The sequence below is a fragment of the Rattus norvegicus genome, chromosome Y (assembly GCF_021556685.1).
Source record: "Rattus norvegicus strain SHRSP/BbbUtx chromosome Y, alternate assembly SHRSP_T2T, whole genome shotgun sequence".
Lineage (NCBI taxonomy): Eukaryota > Metazoa > Chordata > Mammalia > Rodentia > Muridae > Rattus > Rattus norvegicus.
The window spans coordinates 11,725,066-11,739,861 of record NC_141555.1 but is presented as its reverse complement, the minus strand read 5'-3'; the positions used below and the strand labels follow the sequence as shown (position 1 = coordinate 11,739,861).

The window sequence follows — 14,796 nt, the reverse complement described above, 5'->3', positions numbered from 1 at the left end:
ATTAAATCAAGAGGAACTTCAAATTCCTCCACTATTAAAAAAATGAGCTTAAATCATTACTTATGGTCCAAGGGGGAAAAATGCAATCACAAATCCCCAAGTGAGCCTTATAACTCACATACCATCCAAAGTAGAGAAAAAACTTTCTGCACGTACACCATTAGGTCAAGGACCATTGACATTTTCAGAAGGGACTCTTCAGAGTTCCATACCCATGCAGGGTGTGGTAGAAAATTCTGAGACCACCCAAGGAACTCTTGAGCCTTCTGCACATAAAAAATGTGAACTAGCACCCTCACCATCTCCCCCAGTACTTCCTATGTCCCTATACAACAGAGAATTATTCAAATATCCTCTACCCCCGAAAAGGTCCCTCCTGACTTGTCATCAGGCCCAAAAGAGCCAAGTTTATCCACACACAGTCAATGAGCCATGCAGACTCCATATTGATATAATGTTCAGAGAAGATAAAACATCCCCTACCTCCTCAGGGCACTCTAGGTCATTCTGTCCTGAAAGGAGAGGCTCCAAAATTTTCCACATGTACATCAGAGATTCTAGAATTTCCCAAAACTGAGCATGATTCTCTGAGTGGTACTTTATCTCATAAAGAGACTGTGGGACTAGAAACATCTACAAAAGGAGTTCTACCCACAGCCACATCTTTAGAAAGGCCTTGTGGATGTGACACATATTCAAAAGATGTTCTAGGACATATTCCATCAGTAGAGAAGGTTAAGTATCCAACCATATGTGAACGAGGAGTGGGGTCACATGATATGCAAACACCAGTGTCTGAAGCATCCTCGACATCTGAGTAAAGAGATTGCTTGGATTCCATTTGTGCAAAAGAATCCATACGACCTCCGCAATCTTCATAGGAAACCATAGGAACTTCCTTTTCTCCTCAATATCAGCCATCATCCCTAACTACAGAAGATGCTACACACTCTTCCAAATATGCACAAAGGGTTGCCAGTCCTTTTTCCCCATAAGTAGAACCAGAATGTCTGCCAAATACCTCAAAGGCTCTGGATTTTACCTTATCTTCATAAAGGGGCCTTGGAAACTCTTTTGCCTATCAAGCAGGCTCGGGAACATGACACTTCTATATGAAAGTCTGTTTCCTCTTCTCCAGCAGAAGACATTTTTCTTGGAATACCCACAATTACATAACAATATCTAGAAACATCCTTATCTTCTCATGAGGCTCTCAGTCCTCTCATATCTGTCCATGATGCTCTAGGAGAAGTCACATCTTCAGAGGTAGCTCTAATACCTAACCCCATTCTGATGTCACAGTCAGGATTTCTACACATATACACGGTACGCTAAGACCTTCCTCATCTTAGAAGGATGTCTTAGGATCTACTGCATCTGAACAGAATGCTTTACAACTATCCCCATCTACCCAAGTAGATTTATTTGACATGTCCACTCTGGGGAGAAATAGTCGACATTCTCCCTCTACCAAAATGGACCACAGGCATCCAGTTTCTAGAAACAAAGTGTTAAGATTTGATCCTTCTGATGGAGTCTTGAGAAATTGCTCCTCTAAGGAAGACAGTTTCAACCTTCCCCCTTCTGCTAAAAGGGATTTCATCCCATCTTCTGCTGCCAAAGAGACAACAAAAGCTACAACCACTCCTCAGGTGATTCACACACCTTCTACATTTGTCCAAAAAGCAATGGAATTTTCCAAAAATGATGAAGGAAGTTTGGAAAGTTGCCAATCCTTAAAAGGGCATGCTGGACATTCCATATTTTCCCAAGATGCCCAAGTAACTCCTCCTTCTACCAAAAAGGCATGTTCACCATCTGCCCTAGAGTTTCAGGGAATTTCTTCACCCCTCTCTAGTGCTCCCATAAGTGTTCTCCATGCTCAAAGTGACTTGTAATTGTGAAAATTAGACTTCAAATATACAAAAACTTTTTTTTTATATTTCCAAAGCTCTGAAGGAAAGTCCACATCAAACAAAATCATTTAGACCTTTTGCCATTAGCCCAAGTATATCAGAAAAATTCCATGTCTTCTAAAGCATCAAAAAATCAATCTGGCTCTAGCACTATTCCTAGGAAACATTTACCATCAGCAATACAATCCCCAGGACCATCAAAATCTTAAAAGTGTTATCTAGAAACTTTACCATCTGCCAAAAGGTATTCAGGATCTTCAGCAACTTCTCCAAGAGCTCGATTAACCCAGAGAACAAAAGAACTAAAGCCATATGTTTATGGTGTTTTCCCAAGAACCACATATTTCTTCTTTTCTTTTGTACCAAGAAAAAAGGGCAGCTTCCTTCTCCCCATCTGATCTCTTCATCCTATTTGTTCTCCCTACCGAATGGCTCTTTACTCTGAATTAGAGGCCGATTTGTAAACCACAGATATATGGAAGGAATATCTAAGAGGCAGTTGCTGTCAAGACGACACTTTTGACATCAGAGAAGAAGCTAGGGCTCTCCAGGATACAAGAGATTTTTCAGGGAGGGCCTAGTGATGATGTCATTGAGAACTGCCATGGTCTACCTGCTGAACAGCTTTTCTTACATTGACCAGATTCAAGGGTGGCCTTTCTGGGAGTGTCTCCTGTGACACAATGGAAACCTTTATATGCTACATCTCTTTAAAGCTGGAGACTTCTCTCTGCTTCACTAGTGGTTACATGCTCTGAATGAAGAAAGTTAGTCAGGGTCTTGTGATGGGTAGAAAAGATATAGGAACACAGAGAGAAGGATATTCTTCTGGAGATTAATTTTATTCCCAGGTCCAATCCTGTGACATAAAGTTCAATTTCCTAGGTGTTCTCATTTTCCCAGGTGCCAGTATTTTCTCTACAGACCTTTAATTGAGCAAATATTTTGCTATATTTACTGAATGTACATACTTTGATAGGGGACATTATATATGTTCTACATGTGTACTCAAGCATTACATTTTTCCAATTCCATATATTTGCAATGAATTTGGCAACAAACGGGGCCCAGCTATAGAGTGAATATAAGAGTGGAAAAATTGTGTTCCTACTTCAAATGATCAACTCGCAATTCCTTATTTTCTCCTTAAATTACCAGACATCAGTAAAGCAAAGGAGAACATAGAGTATAGAATGTGGTTCTGAAGTTCTATTAGATATCAGTTCTCTAATATCTACCTCCAAGTGTTCCCAGGGAAAGACTTGAGGGTTTTGGATGTTTTACCATGATTCTTTCTTCAGGCCAAGCATCAATTTCTGGGTGATGGGCATCGAGAGGAATGGCTTGAGATCCAGTGAAACCTTATCTTCAATAGGTTATAAGAACACGATGGAGTCTATTTGGCATTGTCATATGTGGATCCATATTTTTGACCTACTTATCCAGAATCCATGTAAATATTCCATCAAAATTCATAGTTGTAGGAGCCATATTGATATATATATATATTGATATATATATATATATATATAGATAGATAGATAGATAGATATAGATAGATAGATAGATAGATATTGATATATATTGATATATCAGGCACAAAAACAAGATAAGATTGTTGAAGCTAAGAAGAGCATGCTGCCAGTAACTGGATATATATCTTTAATGAGAGACACAGCTAGAGCATGACAAATACAGAAGTGAATGCTAGTGGCAAACTAGAGAACCGAAAATGGACCTCTTGTTTGTAGATGTTGAAAAAAAATTACAAGCACTGAATGGGCTTTCAGCCCCTTAGAACTACAATTCCAACTAACCAGAGCTTTCTGGTAATAAACCAATATTCGAAGACTGTGATTGGATCGACCTATGGCTCCAAGTGCATATGTGGCAGAGGATGGTGATCTTGGGCATCAGTGGAAGGAGAAGCCCTTGGTTCTCCCTAGTTTTTACTGCTAGTTCAAGGGAATGCCCAGGCACAATAAGGGGGATTATAGAAGATGGGTAAGGGGGCCTGTTAGGAATCTTATGGACAGAAACCTGGGAAAGGAAATAACATTTTAATTTAAATATAGAAATATCAAATTAAAAAAAAGGTATAAAACTTGCAAAAAAATTAAAAAAAAGGGAAATAAAGAAAAAAATTGGCAGCTCACCAGACCTATTGACTTAGAAATCTAAAGAGTCCCTGTCAGGGAATTGTAGTCAGAATAATACTGGTGAAAAGACTGAGATGATGAAGTCCAAGTTTGAAGCAATTCTCTTTCCCAGATAACAGTCTCAGACACAAACTGCTCTATGGTAATCCAAATCATGGAGGAGTTTACACTGAACTGAGGAAAAAAATACTTGTCTTTCCCTTCTTCCTTAGCACCTTTCTCTTCTGTGAAAAAGAATCTAAGCCATGAGCTCTCAGAAAGACAACTGGGCCCTTTCCAACACTTGGCTTTGGAATAACAAAATTAATGATATAAACTCTCAGACTTCCAGGAACTATAACAAGCAGGGATGTCCAGATTCTTCTGGAAGGCTCTCAGCTACAGATTCCCATATGTTGAAGGCTCAGATAAAGGCTATCTCTTCAGCAAACCACGTCAACCCCTAACCAGGACTCACTGAGCTTTCCAATGGAACAAGTATTTCTTCCTTTTTTATACAAATACAGAAGGCGAGCTCATTCTCCTCCTCTCTGTTCTCTTTACCCTCTTTCTTTTCCCTCTCAAATGGCTTTTTACTCCGAATTAGGGGCCAATTAGAAAATCCTAGAGGTACTGAAGGAATACCGTGAGGCCGTTGCTGTCAGGACAACACTAGAAACTTCACAGAAGAAGCTAGGTCTCTCCAGGATACAAGAATTTTTCAGGCAGGTCCGAATGATGATGTCACTGAGAAATGCCATGGCCTACCTGCTGAACAGCTTTCCTTACATTGACCAATTTCGAGTGTGTCCTTTCCATGAGTGTCTCCTGTGACACAGTGGAAACCTTTACATACTATATCTCTCTAAAGTTAAGTACTTCTATTTGTTTCATTAGTGGTTACGTGCTCTGAATGGAGAAAGTTAATTAGGGGCTTGGCATGGGTGGAAAAGGTCTAGGAACATGGAGTGGAGGGGATTCTTCTGGATAAAAATTGTATTCCCAGGTCCATTCCTGTGACATACCCTTCAATTTCCTAGGTTTTCTCTGTTTCTCAAAGGCAAGTATTTTCCCTACAGACCTTCAATTGAATGAATATTGTATAAATTTTTTGTCTACATTCTTTGAGAGGGGAATATATATATATATTCATTTCTGAATGTATACTCAAAAATTCTGTTTTCCAATTCCACTTCCAGCTATGATTTTGGCAACAAAGGTGGCCTACCAGTAGAGTGAGTATAAAAGTATAAATACTGTGTACCTACTTCAAATGATAAACTCCAAAATCCTTATTTTATCCAAAGATTACCAGACCTCAATAAAGCAGATGACCACATGGACTATTCATTTCATTTCTCTAGTCACATTTGATATCTGTACTATACTATCTATTTTCCTGTGTTCCCATGGCAAGACTTGAAGGTTTTAGATGTGTTGCCATGATTCTTTCTTAAGGACAAATGTAAGAAACAGGAGGATGGGCAGGGAGATGACAGGAGGATGGGCAGGGAGATGACAGGCTGTAACAGTGAAACCTCAACCTCAATACCTTCATAAGTACAGGAGGTAGTCAATTTGACATTGTCATTTGTAAATTTTACATTCTTGACCTAGATGCACAGAATCCATGATAACATTTCAACTAACGACCTAACCAAATAGCTGTGAGGCACCAATCTATATATGAATATATATATATATATATATATATATATATATATATATATATATACACATCAGACACCAAAACTTGATAAGTGTGGTGAAGCTAAGAAGTTCATTCTTCCAGGAAAAAGATATACATATGTCCTGAGAACACAGCTAGAGCATGTCAAATAAAGAAGTGAATGCTAGTGGAAAACCAGTGAACTGAAATGGACCTCTTGTTGGTAGAATCTGAGACAGGATAACAAGAGCTGAAGGAGATTTCAACCCCATAAGAACAACAATGCCAATGAACCAGAGCTTTCTGGTAACCAATATTCAAAGACTGTACTTGGACAGACATATGCATCCAAATGCATAAGTAGCAGAGATGATGTCCTTGCTGGGCACCTATGGAAGTAGAAGGCCTTGGTCCTCCCTGGGTTTGACTGGCAGTTAAAGGAAATGTGAAGGGACAGTAAGGTGGTTTATAGAATAAGTGGAGAGGGACAAGTTAGGGATCTTATGGGAGGAAACTCCTAGAGTAAATAATATTTTAAATGTAAATATAGAAATTTATTTGTTTAAAAAACAAATGAAATTTGAAAAAATAAAAAAAATAATATAAGAATTAAATGAAAATAAAACTGCCAGCTAAGCACAGCTGTTTACTCAGAAATCTAATGGGTCATTGTCAGGGAATGGTAGTCAGAGATATAATAATGGGAAGACGGAGATGGTGAAGTTTCAACTACAAGCACTTCTCTCTCGCAGATATCAGTGCCAGACAAAGCCTGCAGAATAGATAACTGCAGCATGGAGGAGTTTACTCTGAGCTAGGGCCACAAGACTTGTCCCTCCTTTCTTCCTTAGGTCCTTTTACTTCCTGTCAAAAGGAATAAAGGCCATGTGCCATCAGGAAAACAACTGTGCCCTTCCCATCACTTGGCTTTTGGAATATAGAAATGAATGATATAAACTCTTTGACTTCAAGGAACCATAAGAACAGAGAAGTCCAGATGCTTCTGAGAGGACCCCAGCTGCTGATTCCCATATGAGGAAGGCTCACATCAATGCTATCTGTTCAGCAATACCACTCAACCCCTACCAAGGTGTCACTGAGCTTTCCCAAGCACACATATTTCTTCCTCTTCTTATAGACCAAGACAGAAAGGCAGCTTCCTTCTCCCAATTTCTGATCTCTTCATCCTCTTTGTTTTCACTCTCAAATGGCTGTTTACTCTGAATTAGGTGCCAATTACTGAACCTTAGAGGTACTGAAGGAATACCTGAAAGCTAGATGCAGTCATGACAACACTTGTGACATCACAGAAGAAGATAAAGCTCTCCAGGTTACAAGAGATTTTTTTAGGCAGGACCTAATGATTATGTCACTGGGAATTGTCATGGCCTACCTGCTAAACAGCTTTCCTTACATTGACCAGATTTGAGGGTGCCCTCTCCTGGTATGTCTCTTGTGATTCATTGGAAACCTTTATGTACTCCATATTTCTAAATCTAGAGACTTGTCATTGCTTTATTAGTGGTTACAAGCTCTGAATGGAAAAAGTTAGTCAAGGGCTTAGAATGGGTAGAAAAGATCTTGTAACATGGAGTGTAGGAGATTCTTCTGGATAATAATTTTATTCTCAGGTACATTTCGTGAAATACAGTTCAATTTTGTAAGTTTTCTCTGTTTCCCAAAGGTCAGGATTTTCCCTTCAGGCCTTCAACTGAATGAATATTTTATTTCACTTTCTTATTGTACATTCCTCGATATAGGACTGTATAAATATTGCTGAATCTGTACTCAAAAATTGTTTTCCAATTCCATTTTCTGCAATTATTTTTGCAACAAATGTTGCCTAGTCATAGAATGAGTATAGCACTGTAAATATTGTGTTCCTACTTGAAATGACATACTATCAAATCCTTATTTTATCCTAAAGTTACCAGACATCAGTAAAGGAAAGGACAACATGGACTATCAGTTCCGCATTATCTAACTTACTGTGTTCCCATGTCCAGTGAGTTTCCCTTTATTACTCATTCAGTTTTGTGTAAGGAGTTCTTGTCCTGTTGAACTGTTTATAAGAAGAATAACAATACCTTCATTCCTCCAGGAGTCTACTGAAAAATCTAAGAACAATTTGAGTATCAAATATTATTTTAAAATCTTATGTTCCTTAATGTTGAAAGCAATTTTAGGAAAGCAAAATCAAAGGGGGTAACACGTGGGTATTTGATCACATGTTTGCAAGATAATGTTTATGCCTGATAACAAGACAAGGCTGTAACTTAGCTATCTATTAAAATGATCTTATATATACATATATACACATATATATTACATTCTTATTTAATATATACATACATACATCAGCCACCAAAAGTAGATAAGATTGATGTGGCTAAAAAGTGCATTCTGCCAGCAACCGGATATGGACTTTCCTGAAGACACAGGTAAATAATGTCTACTACAGAAGTGAATGCTAGTGACAAACCAGTGTACTGAAAGAGACCTCTTATGGGCAGATTTTGAGAAAGGATTACAAGGGCTGAAGGAGGTTTCAAACCCATAAGAACAACAATGTCAATGAACCAGAGCTTTCTGTACTAAACCAATATTCAATGAATGTACACAGACAGATCTATGGCTCAAACTACATGTGGCAGAGGATGGCATTGTTCATCACGAATGGAAGCAGAACCTATTGGTCCTCTCTAGGTTTGTCTCCCTGTACAAGGGAATGTGAAGGCGCAGTCAGGGGGGTTAGAGAAGTAGGGGAAGAATACGGGTAGAAATCTTATGGGCAGAAAAATGGGGAGCAAAATAACATTAAATGTAAATATAGAAACATCAAGTTAAAAAAGCAATAGAAATTGCTAGACATAAGAAAAATTAAAGAAACAAAAGAAGAGAAAGCTGACAACTTATCATACCTATTGACTCAGAAAAGTAAAGTGGAAGAACTGAGATAATGAAGTCTCTAGTAATAACACTACTGCTTCCCAGACTGCACCATAAATATCCAAACATGGAGGAGTATACTCTGAGATAGGGACACCATACCTGTCTCTACCTTTTTCCTTAGGATCCTTTTTTCTTTTCAAAGAGAGTAAAAAAACATGAGCTCTTAGGAAAACAACTGTGCCCTTCCAAATTCTTGGCTTTTGGAATAAAAAAACATAATGATATAAACTGTCCGATTTCCAGGAACCATAAGCACAGCGAAGTCCAGATACTTCTGAGAGGCTCCCAGCTCCTGATTCCTGTAGTTGGGAGGTTCATATCAAAGCTCTCTTTTTAGCAATCCCACTAAATACTTACCAAGTACTCACTGAGCTGAACCAAGGACCACATATTTATTCCTTTTTTTATACCAAGACAGAAGGCCAGCTTCCTTAGTTCTCCCCATATCTGATCTTTTCATCCTCTTTGTTCTTCCCAAATGGCTGTTTACTCTGAACTAGAGGCCAATTAGTAAACCAAAGAGGTACTGAAGGAATATCTGAGAGGCCGTTGCTGCCACGACAACAATTGTGACATCACAGAAGAAGCTATGGTTATCAAGGACACAAGAGATTTTTCAGGGAGGGCCTAATGATGATATCACTGAGAACTGCATGGCCTACCTCTAAATAGCTTTCCTTACATTGACCAGTTTTCAGATTGCCTTTTCCAGGTATGTCTCCTGTGACACAGGGGAAACCCTTATGTACTCCATCTCTCTAAAGCTAGAGACTTCTTTTTCCTTAATTAGTGGTTTCATGCTCTGAATGGAGAAAGTTAATCAGGCACTTGGCCTGGGTAGATAAGATCTAGGAATATAGCGTGGAGGAGTTCATGCTGGATAATAATTCTATTCCCAATTCCATTCCTGTGGCATACACTTCAATTTCCTAGGTTTTCTCTGTTTCTCAGAGGCCAGTATTTTCCCAACAGACCTTTAATTGATTGAATATTGAATTTCATTTTCCTATTGTACTTTCCTTTATAGGAGTCATATATATATATATATATATATATATATATATATATATATATATTCCTGAATGTGTACTCAAAAATTCTGTTTTGCAATTCCATTTCTTGCAATTAATTAGCAAAAAAGCAAGCCCGGCTATAGAGTGAATGTAACAGTGTAAATATTGTGTACCTACTTGAAATGATAATGTCCCAAATACTTATTTTATCCAAGAATTATGAGACGTCAGTAAAGCAAAGGACATCATGGACTATAGAATGTGGATCTCTAGTCCCATTAGAAATCAGTTCTATAATATCTACCTTCCTGTGTTCCCAGGGCCAGACTTAGGGTTTTGGAGGTTTTACCATGATTTTTCTTCAGGCCCAACACAAGACTCAGGAGCATGGGCAGGAAAGGAATGGCTTGATGTCCAGAGAAACATCAACTTCAGTAGGTTCATAATAACAGGAGGGAGTCTGTATGGCATTACCCTTTGCTGATTCTACAATTTTGACCCAGTTGCACAGAAATCATCCTAAAATTCCACCTAACAACATATCTGTAAAAGCCACCAAATATACATATATAGATAGAGAGACCGATAGATAGATAGATAGATAGATAGATAGATACATACATACATAGATAGATAATAGATAGATAGATAGATAGATAGATAGATAGATAGATAGATAGATAGATAGGTAGATAGGTAGGTAGGTAGATAGATAGATAGATAGATAGATAGATAGATAGATAGATAGATAGATGTAGAGGTAGAGGTAGAGATAGATAGATAGATAGATAGATAGATAGATAGATAGATACATACATACATACATACATACATACATACATACATACATACATACATACATAGATGTGCCACAAAACTACATAAGATTGATGACGCTAACAAGTACATGCTACCAGAAAACGGATATAGATCTTTCTTGAAAGACCCAGGTAGAGCATGCTAATTACAGAAGTGAAGGTTATTGACAAACCAGTGGAATGCAAATGAATCACTTGTTAGTAAATTTGGAGAAAGGATTATCAGGACTGAATGGGCTTTCAAGACCATAAGTACAACAATGCCAATGACCCATAGCTTTCTGCTACTTAACCAATATTCAAAGACTATACATGGACAAAACTATGGCTCTGAATGTATATGTAGCAGAGAATGGTCTTGGACAACAATGGGAGGAGAAGCTCTTAGGCCTACCAAAGCTGGAACCCCCAGTGTAGGTGAATGTCAGGGGGTGATGGGAAAGGGAGTGGTTGGTGAGAGGGAACACCTTTATAAAAGAACTGGTAGTGGAAGGGATAGGAGTCTTATGACTGGATAACTGGGAAACTGAATAATATTTGAAATTAAACAAAAAATATCCAATTTTATAAAAGGAAAAATAAAAGTTTAAGAAGCTGAACAGCCAAAGTGAGGAATCTCTATTCCACATGAGAGGGAGAAGAAATGAACTACAGGAGGGAAGAGTGAGGGACCTGGGTGAGATAGGAGACAGTAAGGAAAAGAGGAGAACATGCTCAGCTATTGGTGGGGAGTAGGACTGTAACCCTGAGTCCAGCAGAATGTATGGGAACAGGCAAACTCAGGAGCTAAAAGGTTGGAGGTGAGGGGTGACTCTAGAATATTCCAGAGTTCTGAGAGATAAGAGACTATCAGGACTCAGTGAAATGTCCAGGAGTGGGTAGAGGGAACTTGTAGAGGCTACTTCCATGAGGAAGAGAGAGTATCAAGTGAGGGATAAGGTTCCCATCCACAAATCAAAACTCTGACAAATATTTGTTCCTGTCTGAAAGAACTTCAGGGACAAAACCAGAGAAGAGCCTGAGTAAAAGGAATTCCAGTGACACACCATATCTGGGAACCAGATTAAGTAGAGGCCCCCAAGGCCTGACACTATTAATAATGCTTTGTCATGCTCACAAAACGGACCTGACATGACTGCCTTCTGAAAGACCCAACAAGCAGCTGAAAGAGTCAGATGTAGACAATTACACTCATCCAATGAAGAGAATCTGCTAAGTCCTGTGGTCAAACTAGGGAAAAGCTGGAGGAAGATGAGGAGGGGAGCAACCCTGTAGGAGGACAAGCAGTGTTAACTAACCTGGACCCCAGTGTTTTTTTCAGACACTGAGCCATCAATACAGCATCATGCACCAGCTAATATGAGGCCTTTAAGACTGGAGTGCCTGTTCTGGACACAACAAGAGAAGATGCACTTAACTTTCAAGAGACTTGAGTCCCCAGGGAGTGGAGAGGTCTGGTAGACTGGGGGTGGAGTGGGAGACAGCTTCATTCAGATGGGGATGAGGGTAGTAGGTAAGGGATGTAGAAAAGTCTGAGTACGGGCTGGGAGAGGGATGAAATCTGGTTTGTAAAATTCTATTAAATAAAACTTAAGAAAAGAAAATGTAAACTAAAATAAACATTTTCTTCCCCTACTTTCTTTTTTCTTTTGGTCATGATATTTCATAACAGCAATAGAAACTCTGGCTAAGACATGGTAATATGGAGAAAAGTGTCAAATCCTAATTAGAGAAGGATGACATATCTGTAGAGTCAATTTGCATGATCTGATACAAACTTCCTTATTCAGAGGTAGCAACAAATAGGGAATTTCATGACTAAGTATTATCATGACATAGTGAACACTTTTTAATCCAATCATTATGGGATCTGTGATATCTGGAAACAAATCAAGAGACTGGGAATATTAAAAGGTAAGATTCTTGTTTAAACATTCATGGAAGAAAAGAAATTCATATCTATTAGATTACCAATTAGATTATCTATTAGATTATTACCTATTAGATTATCTATTAGAGGTTGATGCTTGATTGCTGCCTGCTACCTAACACAATCCATATTCTCTATTATTCTTTCCAAAGTAATAATAGATTAATTAATAAGACTCTATATCTAGAGAGAAAGTTTGAATTTAATCTGAACTTAACTCCAAAGATATCACTGTTTATATGGGTGTATTTTGTTTACTATACTTATTATAAAAATAATTTGTGTAAGAATGTCAATTGGAATTGCTTGGAAAAGTTCCTATAGCTTGCAGATATGGTTTTACTTTAATGAGATTTAACTCTAGCAGTGAATTTCATTTGGGTATATCATGGTTTCTTCTACATCTACTGGTGGAAATGACAATATTTAGATTAATACTGAAAGAACTGGATAAAATTCCACTTACCAAAGGAAATGATTATTGAAGAACTGCAGCAATTATCTTTTTCACTACTGATGAACTTTCTTCATGTACATTGGTATTGGCTTTTAGAAAAAGAAAGCAAAATACATTTTTGAATGTCTCAAGCTAGCCAAAGTACTTTAAAAAAAGTCATTCTACTCTTATTAAAGGAGATATTTATCTAATGCAAAATAAGTTTTAATGAATTTAAAAGTATATCATTTGTTGCTTTGAACTGTCCTACAAGAAATAAATGCAGTTTGGTCATTTTCCTATTTAATGTATCAAGGATTACTAATGTAAGGGTATAATTCTGTGGCATAGAAATATTGCATACACAATAGCCATCCCATCAAATTACTCTTGTTAATTTTGATTTTGCATTCCCTTGTAATTCAGAATAAGTATCTTATATTTTCTGGCATTTTAGCAACTGGGTATTCTCATTTTCTCAAATAACATGCTTTTACATTTTTATCTCAAAATATTTACAAATAAATTTTGGAAAAATATATGAACTACATAGTTTCTTTATGCCTGTTTAATATCAAAATATAACTTATAAACTTCAGCTATTGTTGCAATTCAGATTTATTTTGGCTCTACATGTTTGAAAATACACCCGCACACAAATAGTTTTTGCTACCACAGAGCAGACAAAAATTGGCAACTTAGAAGGTTGCAATAAAAATCTATCAATTAGAATTAAAGCAGTAAGTCAGGTAGAAAATTAAAGCATGCTAGCGGGAAAACAGTTCTGACCAAACAAAACTTCACACGTGTGAACTATAAGTTTAAATAAAATATATTGTATGGCAATATGAACCCAGTCTAAAATGATCATCCTTATATCCTATTAGAAGATCTAAAATATTTATAATATTCTTATTAATGTATAAGGGCATTTTATATTTTATAGTGAGTGTTTTCTCAGAGGCACTTGTATGTTTACATTCTTATTTGCATTAAGATTAGATAATGGAGAGCCAGTATTCCACGCAGACAGTAAGACTGTAGATGTTGTATTGCACCTCAATACCATAGCACTTTTAACAATTTTTAAATCAATTCATCTCCTAATATTATTCTAACTGTGTAAGTCATAAACACAGACAGTACTGCTTTGTGTAAGGAATTATATTCTTAGATATCATTCAATCAATTAATAATTTTATATTTTCACAGTTTAAAAGGATGTTTGTATGTGACTGAAAATACATGGAAGATACCTGTATCCCAACACTGACACAATACAGTCTATTGCTGTCTTATCCCATAAAAATATTTCTGAGAGCGGTTTAAGCTATGTTGGAAGATATGCCAATGATTCTTTAACCAATAAAACCAGCTGTCTATTTTTCTTTCCAATGATTCTGTGTGTTCATATAAGAAAATGAAATTATTATTTCAATAACTTTTTAAAAAAAAACATGAATCACTATACTCTACTGACCTTGCCTTTCATACATAACAAAGATTCTTGAATCTTTAACTTAAACCAGCATCTAGAAGCTCTCTCATTCCTTTGAGGTTAGCCTCCTCTTCCTTTCTCCCGCTTTCCCTTCTTTTTAATTGGATTTTTTAGGTATTTACATTTCCAATGTTATACCCTTTCCTAGTTCCTCTCTCTTCCGTTGACCCTCTCCATCTTCTGTGTGTTTGATACCAATCCTGCCTGCCCATCACACCTAAACACTCTGGCATTCCCTACACTAGGGAAACCAGACTTCACAGGACCAAGGCCTTTCCTCCTATAGATTCCGGACAATGCCATCCTCTTCTATATATGAGGCTGAAGCCATGGATAGCTCCATGTGTACTCTTTGATTGGTATTTAGTCCCTCACTTCCTTCTTCATTGACTGGACAACAGCTTATTTGATTCACTGCTGTCAGTG

General features: G+C 37.4%; 1 long non-coding RNA gene across 1 annotated transcript in view; it reads right to left on the bottom strand.

Annotated features, from left to right (window-relative positions):
• LOC134484347 (uncharacterized) overlaps positions 1-14,796 on the bottom strand; it is a 103,862-nt gene that overhangs the window by 55,655 nt on the left and 33,411 nt on the right. The window contains exon 4 of the long non-coding RNA XR_015647415.1: positions 12,903-12,982. This is a non-coding gene — a long non-coding RNA (uncharacterized LOC134484347). The remainder of the gene's footprint in view (positions 1-12,902; positions 12,983-14,796) is intronic.